The sequence below is a fragment of the Peromyscus leucopus genome, chromosome 8b (assembly GCF_004664715.2).
Source record: "Peromyscus leucopus breed LL Stock chromosome 8b, UCI_PerLeu_2.1, whole genome shotgun sequence".
Lineage (NCBI taxonomy): Eukaryota > Metazoa > Chordata > Mammalia > Rodentia > Cricetidae > Peromyscus > Peromyscus leucopus.
In genome coordinates this window covers 61087283-61100390 of record NC_051086.1, presented here as the reverse complement: position 1 = coordinate 61100390, position 13108 = coordinate 61087283, and the positions used below count along the sequence as shown (strand labels likewise).

Sequence of the window (13108 nt, the reverse complement as noted above, 5' to 3'; positions counted from 1 at the left end):
GGAAGGCCCTGCAGGAGAGCCCCTTCCAGGAAATGCCTCCCTGCCCTCTCCACACGCTACAAACACATGCCTTGCTGGCTAACAGACCAGGCACAGTGAATACAAGACCAAGCTGGCTGCCCTCCCTTCCCACCTCCAGCCACCTCTGGCTCGCTCTGGCGGCAGCCTTCCCAACTAATCAGTCGGACACATGTGCCTTGCCACCGGGCGACACCCCCCCACACACACACACAACAAAGCCCCAACCTGTGGTGTGTCCCGGCGGGCCTTATCGCCTCCAGGAGTGTGACCCACTCCTTGGGTCAGGCTGGGTACCAACCTGTGTGCCTCCAGCCCAGGGAAGGGCGGGGGCACCTGACCCTGCCACCTCCCCTTCCATTGGCGGAGCAACTGGCATGGCAGGTTCGCAGGGCGGGGCATCGGTGCTCTCTCCCAGAGGCCTGGGGCAGGCTGCCCTACCTTCCCACACACACACACACACACACACACACACACACACACACACACACCCACCCCCTGCAGGGCAAGGTGAAGTGGGCAACCAGTTACAACACGGGGCAGCCTACCCGGCTAATCCCCCTAGCCTGACATTCGCCCACCCGCCCCCATCATCTGTCCCAAGAGGAGGGGGCCCGGGGAGCGGGGTCTCCATTGTTTTGCCAGCTGTCTAGCAGCTGCTCCCTTTGAGAGGAGCCCGCTGTCGGCCTGGCAGCGAAAGGGTGAAGGCCGCTGGCAGGGATAAAGGACTCGGCGGAGGTGCTCGCTCTCCTCGCTGTCTTCCTCGGTGCCTCCTCCGCTCGCTTCATTTGGGGGTCTCGGGCCTAGCCCAGAGACGCCCCCCCCCCCCGCGCCGACCCAGTCCCGAGGCTGCAGCCCCCATCCCGCAGCTCTGGGCCACCGGGGTCCTCTAAACCTTCAGTCCCTCCCAAGCCAAAGGCCACCCTTGCCCTGCCTCCGGCGCCCAGCCTGCCAGCACGGGCCCCGCGCTTTCCCTGCCCGCCGCTCCCGATCGGCCCCCACCCGGGCTGTCCAGCCCCGCGGCGCCGCCAGGGACAGAGCCTAGAGCCCGGGCCGCCGCTTCCAAGGGACAGGGGAGGAGCAGGAGCCCGCGGGCCCCGCCGGCCGGCCCCAGCCCACCGCGCCACCCTCCCGGGCCCGGCTCACCGCCGCCGGACTGCCCCGCACTCACCGGCCGCCGGAGCCCGCCCGGCAGGCAGCAGGAGCGGAGACGCGGCATCCAGCGGCCCCGGCCGGGTCCCGGCTGGAGCGCAGCACGGCGCAGCGCAGCGCCGCCCCCCGCGCCCGCGCGAGTCGAGCGGACCGAAGGGCGCCCCCTCCTGGCGACTGGCCGGATAGACACCCGCCGGCCTAACGCCCGGGCGCCCCGCCAGACCCAGAGCCAAGGGGGCGCCCGGCGCTGCCCCGAGATGGTCCCCGCAGGACTCCGAGACCATGGAAGCCCTGTCCCAGAGGCCTTGCCTGGAGATTCTGTCCGCTCTAGCCGCTGAAGGCTGCGGGCAGATCTGAAAGGGGTTGAGCTGCACTGTCCAGGGAAGACACCAGAGGGACGTGCTAAATTTTGGAAGTTCTGCACAAGGCAGGCACTGGACATTCGTGGGCTTGGTCAGGAAAGAGCTATTCAAAGACTGGAACTGAGTCTTGGTGGCTGCCGCTTCCCAGAGTGGCTTTGCAGAGGTACGCACAAGTCCCTGCGGGACGATGCCAACTGGCTAAATCCAAGAGGGCACTTCCAAAGCTACACCCCAAGGTGGGAACAGGCTCTCAGTAGCTTAGTTGAGGCTCTGAGAGTCTGTCTAACACTGACAAGGTCCCCGAGTCCAGAGCCCAGCTTGGGAGAGGAGGGAAACAAGTTCAAACACCATGGTGGCGGGGACACAGCTACATTGAAAGACAGTTTATTCAATATAATTAATTTATTTATTTTGCTCTTTCGAGACAGGGTTTCTTTGTGTAGCCCTGGCTCTCCTGGAACTCTCTTTGTTGACCAGGCTGGTCTTGAGCTCCGAGATCCACCTGCCTCTGCCTCTGCCTCCTGAGTGCTGGGACGCAAGGCGAGAGCTACCACACCCGTCTCTGAAAGACAGTTTCCTACAAAATGTAACCTCTTCTTGATATTTACCCACACGAATTGAAATCATGTGCACACAAAAACCCGCACATGACTTTCCAATAGCTTCATTCATAATCGCCAAAACATGGAAGTGAGCAAGATCTCTTCAGTAGGTGGATAAATCAGTAAAATGTATAGTACATCTAGACAATGAAATATTCAATGCCAAAGAGAAATGAGCAACTAAGGCATGGAACGACGGGGAGGAGCCCTGCTGCATATTACTAGGTGAAAGAAGCAATTGGAAAAGGTTACATACTTTTTGTGTATTGTCTGTTGTTCTGGAAGAGGCAGAAGTAGTGATTCCTACAGAGGTGATGGGAGGTTAGTGGTTGTCAGGAGCGGGGGTGGAAGGACAGACAGAAGGGCAGCACGCAGGGATTTATTTCTTTTAGGGTGGTAAACTAGTCCGTATGCTACTACATTGGTGAACAAATGTTGTGACTTTTTTGGAAATCCACAGATTGTATATCACCTCATTGAACCTCAGCTGGTGTGTTGGATAGCTGTATGTCAGCTTGGCACAGGCTAAAGTCATCTGAAAGGAGGGAACCTCAGCTGAGAAAATGTCTCCATAAGATCTGGCTGCAGGCAAGCCTGTAGGGCATTTTCTTAATCAGTGATTGATGGGGAGGGCCCAGGCCATTGTGTTTGGGGCTACCCCTTGGCTGGTGGTCCTGGGTTCTAATAAAAAAAGTTGGAGCCGGGCGGTGGTGGCTCACGCCTTTAATCCCAGCACTTGGGAGGCAGAGGCAGGCGGATCTCTGTGAGTTCAAGGCCAGCCTGGGCTACCAAGCGAGTTCCAGGAATGGCGCAAAACTACACAGAGAAACCCTGTCTTGAAAAAAAAAAAAAAAAGTTGGCTAAGCAAGCCATGGGCTGCAAGCAGCACTCCTCTGTGGCCTCTGCATTAGCTCCTGCCTCCAGGGTCCTGTCCTGTTTGAGTTCCTGTCCTGACTTCCTTTGATGATGAACACGGATGTGGAAGTGTAAGCAGAAATAACCCTTTGCTCCCCAATTTGCTTTTGGTCATGGTATTTCATCACAGCAATAGAAACACTAAGACATCTGGGAATCCAGGTGGTGGTGGCACACACCTTTGATCTCATCACTTAGGAGGCAGAAGCAATCGGATCTCTGAATTCAAGGCCAGCTTGGTCTATAGCCAAGGCTACAACAAGAAACCTTGCAAAAAACCAAATTATTTACAAAAAAAAAAAAAAGACACCTGGGTGATGGAGGAAGGGGTACAGCCGTGTGGTGGGGGCACACACCTTTGATCCCAGCACTTGGGAGATAGAGGACATGCTTTGGAAAAAATAAACAAAACAAAACAAACCCTCTGTACTTTCCACTCAATTTTGCCATAAATGTCAAACTGTGAGGTTTGTTTGTTTGGATCTGTGTTTTTGGTTTTTGGTTTTGGTTTGAGACAGGATCTCAGTATGCCGACCTGGAACTCTCTATATAGACCAAGTCAGCCTTGAACTCACAGAGACCTGCTGCCTCTGCCTCCTGAGTGCTGGGATTAAAGGTGTGTACCTCCGCTTTGTCTTCATTATAAACTGAAGTAAAAGTAAAACACCTCTCCCCCTTCACAGAAAAAAATACCAGAGGGATTTCCCCATAAAATAACCCAGGGACCATTTCTTTAATCATTGTTTTTAAGACACAGTCTTATGTAGCCTGAGCTGGCCTTGAACTTCTGATCTTCCTGTCTGTGCCTCCCAAATGCTGGATTACTCACATGGGTCACCATGCCATTTTAAGGGCGACTGGGTTGAGATCACACCCGGGATTTCATGCATGCTAGGAACTGGGCTAAACTCCAGCCTTGTTCTTTTGTTTGTCTTTGTCTTTGTGACAGGGTCCTGCTATATAGCTCTGACTGGTCTGCATCTCACTAGGTAGCCCAGGCTGGCCTCAGAGTACTCAGATTACAGACACGGGCTACCACACCCCTCTTGTTTTTTATAGACTTTTTCCTAAACTCCTAAGGCAATCTTACTTTGGCAGGCCAGTGAGAAACAAGCACAGTGATTAAAATCCCCTTAGTGTGGGTCAGACACCAGCGGACTCCCTGATAGAATTGTCTCATTTAATCTCCACAATTGCCCTATTAGAGAGTTGTTATTATTGTTTCCATTTTACAGGTTAGAAGCCAGGCTTCAGAAAACCAAGACACCCTCCCTCCCTCCCTGCCCCCTCCCCCGCCCCCCAAGGCCAGGCCGTGGCTCTAACAAGTAGCAGATCTGAGCAGCTTGCTCAGAACTGCTCAGATCAATTGCATCCTGGGAGTTTTCAATGAATAGCACCTGAGCTTTGGAGCCACACAGAGAGGATCCTTGACTCCACCAGCCTCCAGCAAGCTCCTTACCCTCTCTAAACCTCCATTTCCTCATCTATAAAATGGGGATAATAATAGTGCTTACCTTAGCTCTGAAGGCTGGGAGAAGATCAAACGAATAAATTCACTTAAAGCAATTAGCCCAGTACTTGAAATGTGGTACGTGGTTAGCAAACGTTAGCTATTATTCATCTCTCTGGACCTCTATTTCCTCATCTGTAAAATGGGAGGTGCTAATAACATGTATGACATAGGTTAGTGTGAGGCTTCGGAGACAGCAGGTGTAAAACTCACAAAATGACTAACTACCATGTTATATTCCTCCAGAGAGAACTAGGTGGGGCCCTGTAGCCCTAGATACTTGGGAGGCTGAAGGAGCATCCCTGGAGCCCAGGAGTTTGAGAGCAGCCTAGGCACGTGATGAGAATGGATTTAAAACAAACAACATCAAACCCTCGCAAATCAAGATATTCAGTTCTTCTTCTTATTATTATTATTACTTTATGTGTGTATGGGTGTTTGGTCTGTGCACCATGTGCTTGTAGTACCCACAGAGGCCAGAAGAGGGTGTCAGATCCTCTGGACTGGAGTTACAGATGGTTGTGAGCTGCCATGTGGGTGCTGGGAATCAAACCCAGGTCCTCTGGAAGATCAACCAGTGCTCTTAACCACTGAGCCATCTCTCCAGGCCCTCAAATTTTTGTGTTTGCTTTAAGAACATAGATGAAGATGAGTGTGGTGGGACATGCCTGTCATTCCAGCTTTGGGGAGGCAGAAACAGAAGGATCATTGCAAGTTCAAAGTCAGCCTGAGCAAGACACTGCCTCAGCTAAAACAGACACACACACACACACACACACACACAATAAATAAAATATTTGGGTGTTGTGGTACATATCTTTAATCCCAGCACTTGGGAGGCAGAGGCAGGTGGATCTCTGTGAATTGAAGTCCAGCTTTATCTACATAAGAAGGGGGGTGGAGAGAGGCTCAGAGGAAGAGAGCTCTCCAGAGTCGAGCAATTACAAACATGGTGAAACACTGAAAATTGTCTTTGTTGCAAAGAAACTAAATAAAAAAAATAAATTAAAAAAAAAAAAAAAAAAAATAAAAAAAGAAGAAGAAGAAGAAGTTCCAAGCCAACCAGGGCTACACATAGTGAGACCCTGACTCAAAAATGAATAAATAAAACACAAAGAGACTTTGTTTGGGGAAATTCAGACAAATACAAAAGTAAGCAAACTAATATGATAAACCCAAACCTGTAGGTACCTGCCTCAACTTCAGGAGTCACCAACTCATGAGCTCTCTCAGCTGCATTCCTGACTCCCCCTGGTCAGTATAAATTTGAAGCAAATCCCAGGTATCACACATTTCCAGCTGAAAATATTTTGAATGTTCCACTAAAATAAGGACTGTTATACTTTCAAAACAGTATTTTCATTTTTGTTTTTTTGTTTTTGTTTTTGTTTTTAGCATTTTTTGTATTTGCCTTTCTGAATATTGTAGCCAGCTGTCGAACTCAAGAGATCACTTGTCTGCTCAAGTGCTATTAAACATGCCCCCGTATTTTCATTTTTATTTGCATGCATGTGTCTGTGTGTCTGTATGAGTGTATGCCATGTGTGTGGGTGCCTGCAGAGGTCAAAAGCTAATGTCAGATCCTGAAGTTACAGGCAGTTGTGAGCTGTAGGTGTGGGAACCAAACTCAAGTCCTCTGGGAGAGCAAGAAACATGCTAAACAGCTGAGTCAGCTCTGTAGCTGTCTTCACAACGAGGCTTATTTTCCTTCTGGCAGCACTCAGGAGGTAGAGGCAGGGGGATCTCTGAGTTTGAGGACAGCCTGGGCTACACAGAGAAACTCTGCCTCAAAAGAAAAAAGAAAAAATTCAAATATTCAAATGTGCAGATTCCAATTATTTCTGAAAACATGTTTCTAAAAGCAATTTGTTTGAATCAAGATCCACATATTACTGTTAATTAATTGGCTTATTTTTTATTTTTTATTTTTTCCTTTTTCAAAAAACTTATCGTGGGCTAGAGAGATGGCTCAGCGGTTAAGAGCACCGGCTGCCCTTCCGGAGGTCTCAAGTTCAATTCCCAAGCTCACAACCATCTGTAATGAGATCTGACATGCAGGCAGAACACTATACAAAATAAAAAAATAAATCTTTTTTTTTCTTTTTAAAGATTCATTTATTTCTTTCAGTTTGTTTATATGATGTATTACATTGACAGATTTTCGTATGTTGAACCATCCTTGTATCCCTGGGATGAATCCTACTTGGTCCTGATGGATAATTGTTTTGATGTATTCTTGGATTCGGTTTGCCAATATTTTGTTGAGTATTTTTGCATCAATGTTCATGAGGGAGATTGGTCTGTAATTCTCTTTGTTGCATCTCTGTGTGGTTTGGGTACTAGGGTAATTGTAGCCTCATAAAAAGAGTTTGGTAATGTTCCTTCTGTTTCTCTTGTGTGGAACAATTTGAAGAGTATTTGTATTAGTTCTTCTTTGAAAGTCTGGTAGAATTCTGCACTGAAACCATCTGGTCCTAGGCTTTTTTGGGTTGGGAGACTTTTGATGACTGTTTCTATTTCTTTAGGGGTTATTGGTCTATTTAAATGGTTTATCTGGTCTTGATTTAATTTTGGTATGTGGTATTTATCCAGAAAATTGTCCATTTCTTCCAGATTTTCCATTTTTGTGGAATACAGGTTTTTGAAGTATGACCTGATGATTCTCTGGATTTCCTCGTTGTCTGTTGTTATGTCTCCCTTTTCCTTTCTGATTTTGTTAATTTGGGTGCTCTCTCTTTACCTTTTGGTTAATTTGGCTAGGGGTTTGTATATCTTGTTGATTTTTTCAAAAAACCAACTCTTTGTTTCATTGATTTTTTTGTATTGTTCTCTTGTTTTCTATTTCGTTGATTTCAGCCCTCAACTTGATTATTTCCTGGTGTCTATTTCTCCTGGGTGAGTTTGTTTCTTTTTGTTCTAGAGCTTTCAGTTGTGCTGTTAATTCATTGGTATGGGATTGCTCCATCTTCTTTATTGTGCATTTAGAGCTATGAATTTTCCTCTTAGCACTGCTTTCAGCTGGGCGGTGGTGCGCACTTTAATCCGCATCGGAGCAGAGCAGGCGATCTGTGTGAGTTAGGCAGCCTGGAGCTCACTTGGTAGCCCAGGCTGGCCTCGAAAGCACAAAGCTACACAGAGATCTGCCTGCCTCTGCCTTCTGAGTGCTAGGATCAAAGGCGTGCGCCATGTTGTACTTTCATTTTCATTGAATTCTAGGAAATCTTTAATTTCTTTCTTTATTTCTTCCTTGACCCATTGATGTTTCAGGTGGGCATTATTCAGTTTCCATGAGATTGTAGGCTTTCTATAATTTTTGTTGTTTTGAAGTCTAACTTTAAGGCATGGTGGTCCGATAAGATACAGGAGGTTCAATTCCCAGCACCCACATGGTGGCTCACAACCATCTGTAATGAGATCTGGCACGCAGGCAGAACACTGTATACAAAATAAATAAATAAATCTTTAAAAAAAAACATTATCGTATGTATGTAAGTGTTTTGCTCCCATGTCGTATGTCTGTGTGTGTGCATGCCTGGTGCCTGTGGAGGTCAGACAAGAGCTTTGGAACCCCTGGAACTGGAGTTATAGGTGGTTGTGAGCCACCATGTGAGTGCTGGGAATGGAACCTACGTCCTCTGGAAGAGCAGCCAGTGCTCCTTTTTGTTTGTTTGCTTGTTTTGTTTTGTTTTTTCAAGACAGGGTTTCTCTGTGTAGTTTTGGTGCCTGTCCTAAATCTCTCTGTGTAGCCCAGGCTGTCCTCGAACTCACAGAGATCTGCCTGGCTCTGCCTCCTGAGTGCTGCGATCAAAGGTGTGCGCCACCACTGCCCGACAAAGCCAGTGCTCTTAACTGCTGTACCATCTCTTCAGCCCCCTTTTTGTTGTTATTGTTTATTACATTTTAAATTTTTATTATGTGTAAGGAGGGGGTGTGCATACCCCAGCACACATGTGGGGGTCAAAGAACAACTTTCAGGAAGTGGATCTCCCTTCTACTGTGTGGGTCCCAGGACTTAAACTCAGGTTGTCAAGACTGGTGGCAAATACCCTAAAATACTTTTGTTCAAAACCAAATGTACTAGTTTCTCCATCACCTTCATTCTGTTTCAGTTTCTGTGGTTCTGGGACTGAAAGGAAGGTCTGATGCATGCTGGACAAACACCCTACCACTGAGTTTCATCCCTAGCATTAAAAACAAATCTTTTTATCCAAGCATAATGTCATATGCTTTTCATCTTAGCACTTGGGAGGCAGTGGCAGGTGGATCTCTATGAGTTCAAGACCAGCCTGGACAGAGAGTTCCAGGACAGCCAGAATAGATACAGGACTACATAGAGAGACTCTATTTCAAATATATTTTTTCTTATTTATTTATTTGTTTGTTTGTTTAGACAAGGTCTTGATAAGTTGCCCAAATTGGCCTTGAACTTTAGATCTTCCTGCCTCAGCCTCCCAAGTAGCTGGGATTATAGGCCTGGCCCTTATCAACCTCTTCTTTTATTTTTATTTATTTAGTTAGTTAGGGTTTTTGTTTTTGTTTGTTTTTTGGGTTTTTTTTAATAATTTATTTTTATTTTATGTTCATTGATGTTTCACCTGCATGTATGTCTGTGTGAGGGTGTCAGAAGGCCTGGAACTGGAGTCATAGACAGTTGTGAGCTGCCATGTGGGTGCTGGAATTGAACCTGGGTCTTCTAGAAGAGCATTCAGTGCTCTCAACCACTGAGCCACCTTTCCAGCTCCAGTTTTTTTTTTTTTGTTTTTTGAGACAGGGTTTCTCCATGTAGTTTTGGTGGCTGTCCTGGATCTCGCTCTGTAGATCAGGCTGGCCTGAACTCACAGAGATCTGCCTGGCTCTGCCTCCTGAGTGCTGGGACTAAAGGTATGCACCACCGCCCAGCCCTGCTTGTCCGTTTAGAGTCAGGTATTTTGTTTGCTTGTTTGTTTAATATTTATTTTTATTTATATGTATGTGTGTGTATCTGTGTGAGTATATGCCACATATGTGTGGTTGTGAGGTCCTTTGGAGGTAGAGTTACAGACAGTTGAGAGCTGCCTGGCATGGATGCTGAAAAGTTAACTCAGGTCCTCTGGAGTACACCAGGTAATCTTAACCACTGAGCCATCTCCCCAGCCCCTATACATTTATTCATTTTGAGACAGGATTACATAAAGTTCAGGCCAGCCTCAAACTCACTATAGCTGAGGATGACCTTGATTTTCTAATCCTCCAGTGGCCACCTCCCCATGTTGGGATTACAGGTGTGTGCCACCCTGGTGTTTCCAAATATATTGAAATCAATTAAGTTAGCATAATGAGCTGAGCCCCTAATCCATGTATCCCCTGCAAGACACACACACACACACATACCACACCCTGCATCACACCCCCTGGTCCTGCCCCTCCTTGTGACTGAGATGGATTGCCCAGAGAACAGCGCACAGCAACCCAGCAGGATAGACTGAAATGACTCAAAGCAACCCAGCAGGATAGACAGAAATGTTCAAGACCACAACAGGAATAAGTCACAGAGCCAATTATGAAGTGGAACGGGTGACTAATTATGAAATGGAATGGACTTGGGGCCTCAGAGGGAAGAAATGGGGGGGCGGGATGGGTAGGGCAGGAGCTTCCCAAAAAGAGAGGTGATCAGGCACCTAAGGACCTCACACAGGCTAGTCCGGCACTCCCATGGGACTCCATCCAGCCTCTCCGCCTGTTAAAGCGTGTGTGCAGCTGGACTCGAATTTTTTAATTTAACCTTTGCAGCAAGTAGCATTATGAGATTCCTTTTTATACATGGGAAAGTGTCACCACAGTAGCACAGCCTACCCAAGGCGACACAGCCAGTCAGTACTGGGCGGGTGTGCACAGGCTGGTGACAAGCGTCTTTCTCGGTCCCTCTCCACCTTTTTTGCTTGTTTGTTTTGTTTTTCCGAGACAGAGTTTCTCTGTGTAGCTTTGCATCTTTCCTGGAACTCACTTGGTAGCCCAGGCTGTCCACCTTATTTGTTTGAGACAAGGACTCTCACTGAACCTGGAGACACAAGATTGGGGCAGGCTGGCTGTGGATTGCCAAGCTTGGGGGGGGATCTTCCTGTCTCTGCCTCTCTAAGCAGACTTACAAGCACAGGCCTCTGTGCCCAGCGGTTCTCTGGGTGCTGGGGACTAGGCTCCGGTCCCCACGTTTGTGCAGCAAGCACTTTCCGGAGTGGGCCACCTCCCCAGTACCACAGGCCTCTTCTATCACGGTGATCTCTGTTGAGGTAGCACCCTCCGGAGGAAGAAGAGGGATTTACTGTATACAGTCCACATTCCTCACTTTCAAGGATAACCAAGATGCCAGGATTTTTCCCTGGATGGCTGTCCTGGCTAGTTTTATATCAACTTGACACAAGCTAGAGTTATCTGAGAGGAGGGAACCTCAATTGAGAATTGGCCTCCATAAGATCTAGCTGTAGGGCATTTTCTTAATTAGTGATTGAAGGAGGGCAAGGACTGAGCAAGCCAGTAAACAGCACCCCTCCATGGCCTCTGCATCAGCTTCTGCCTCCAGGTTCCTGCCCTGTTTGAGTTCCTGTCCTGACTTCTTTCAATGATGGTCTACAATACAGAAGTGTAAGCCAAATAAACCTTTTCCCTCCCAACTTTATTTTTAGTCATGGTGTTTTGTTGCAGCAATAGAAACCCTTTCTAAGACAATGGTGATGCCTCATCAGAGGCTGGGTCCCTCCTGCTACCCTGTGCTGTGAGCCTGGAGAACACCATTCTAGGGCCTGGCGTGCCCAGGCACTGACCGGAATGGGAATAGCTGAAGCCCAGTCCTTCTTCAGAGTGGAGGGTAGACGGGCACCCCTCAGTCACAGTTTCTGTTGGCACAGGCTGCAAGGAAATCTGGCAGAAAAGCTCGACCCTGGCACTGCAGCTCTGTATTAGTCAGGGTTCTCTAGAGGAACAGATCTGGTAGAAAGAAAGAACACACACACACACACACACACACACACACCACACACACACACACACAGAGGATTTATTACACTGGCTTACAGACTGTGGTCCAGCTAGTCCAACAATGGCTGTCTCACAATGGAAGGTCCAAGAATCCAGCAGCTGTTCAGTCCATGAGGCTGGATGTCTCAGCTGGACTTCAGTAAACGCCAGAATCCCGAGGAAGTAGGCTCTAATGCCAGGGGAGAATGGATTTGCCAGAGACAGCAAGAAGACAAAGAAAGCAGGCTCCCTTCTTTAATGTCCTTTCTCTAGGTTGTCAGCAGAAGATGTGGCCCAGGTTAAAGGTGGGTCTTCCCTCCTCAAAAGATATGGATTAAAAGTGAGTCTTCCCAGGCTAGAGAGATGGCCCAGCAGTTATGAGCACTGGCTGCTCTTCTAGAGGACTTGGGTTCAAGTCCCAGCACCTACATGGTAGCTCACAACTGTTTCTAACTCCAAGATTTGACACCCTCCTACAGACATACATACAGGCAAAATACCAATGCAAATGAAATAAAAGCAAATAAATTATTTTTCTAAAAAGTGGGTCTTCCCACTTGAAATGATATAATTAAGAAAAAAAAATCCCTCACAGGTGTACCCAGCCCCTTGGGTCTTACTTACTTCCAGACACAGTCAGGTTGGCCACCAAGAACAGTCATCTCAAGCTCCACCAGGTATGGAAGGGAGCAGCCGGCCACCCACCACCCACGGATGGCAGGAAGACAGTCTTCTCTGAGGCACTGGACAGAATGTGATGGGCATTTCTGAGTCAGGGGAAGGCTGACTGTGAAATAAACCTAGAATACCAAACCCGGAGAGCATCGCTTCACAGGTCCAGCTCCAGGAGGTTCTGCAGCACCCTAGGGTGATGGACACTGCAAGACCCTATGTGATTACGGACCAGGCTTCTAGGCTACAGCCCCAAGAATGTAAGGGGAACCTCCCCTTTAGCCACGTCCCTCTAGGAAGGACCAAGACCCTGAGTCTCAGACTGGCAGCTTCTCTAAGGCCTCTCCTCTCCATGCCCATCCAATTTCACCTCTGCCACAAACTGGTACAGAACATAAAAGGTGGAGGGGATGGCCTGCAGTAGGTTCTAGAAACCCTGCAAGTAGCCATGGGAATGAGCGAGAAGCAGATGCAGTGGTTTAGTGGTCTAGCCTGACTGCAACACGTGGCCCATGAACTCACGTGGCTTGTCCTCACTGCATCTCCCACCAGGGAGCCCAGCAAGACACCGAGTTATACTGACATCCACTGCAGAGTGTCTGGGCTCTTTGGTCAGGACACAGAAATCACAAGCCTGAGAGAAGGTGAAAGGCCAGGTGTCATAGTGCACAAAGGTCACCCCAGCAGGAGGCAGAGTCAGGAAGATTGTTAGTTCTAGTAAGGTCTTGGATACATGGTGAATTTAATGCTGACCTGGGATACATAAGGAAACCTGTCTCCAAATTAAAGAGAAAGAGGAGGAGGAGCCAGGCATAGTGACCCAAGCACCTGGAAGGCTGAGACAGGAGGATCACGAGTTCCAGATCAAATATGAGCTACATAGCAAT

At 48.0% G+C, this 13108-nt stretch overlaps 1 protein-coding gene across 16 annotated transcripts in view; it reads right to left on the bottom strand.

Moving 5' to 3' along the window:
- The window catches only part of Myo18a (myosin XVIIIA), a 106627-nt gene extending 105332 nt beyond the window's left edge, over nucleotides 1-1295 (bottom strand). For 7 of the 16 annotated variants that reach the window (XM_028866830.1, XM_037200994.1, XM_037200995.1 and 4 more), the window contains exon 1: nucleotides 1190-1295. The gene's annotated coding sequence lies outside the window, so the exon portion shown is untranslated. Of the gene's footprint in view, nucleotides 1-246; nucleotides 344-1189 lie in introns of those variants that run through there. The other 9 variants (XM_028866844.2, XM_028866843.2, XM_028866845.2 and 6 more) reach the window with 3 other exon arrangements.
- Nucleotides 1296-13108: the final 11813 nt, after the last annotated feature.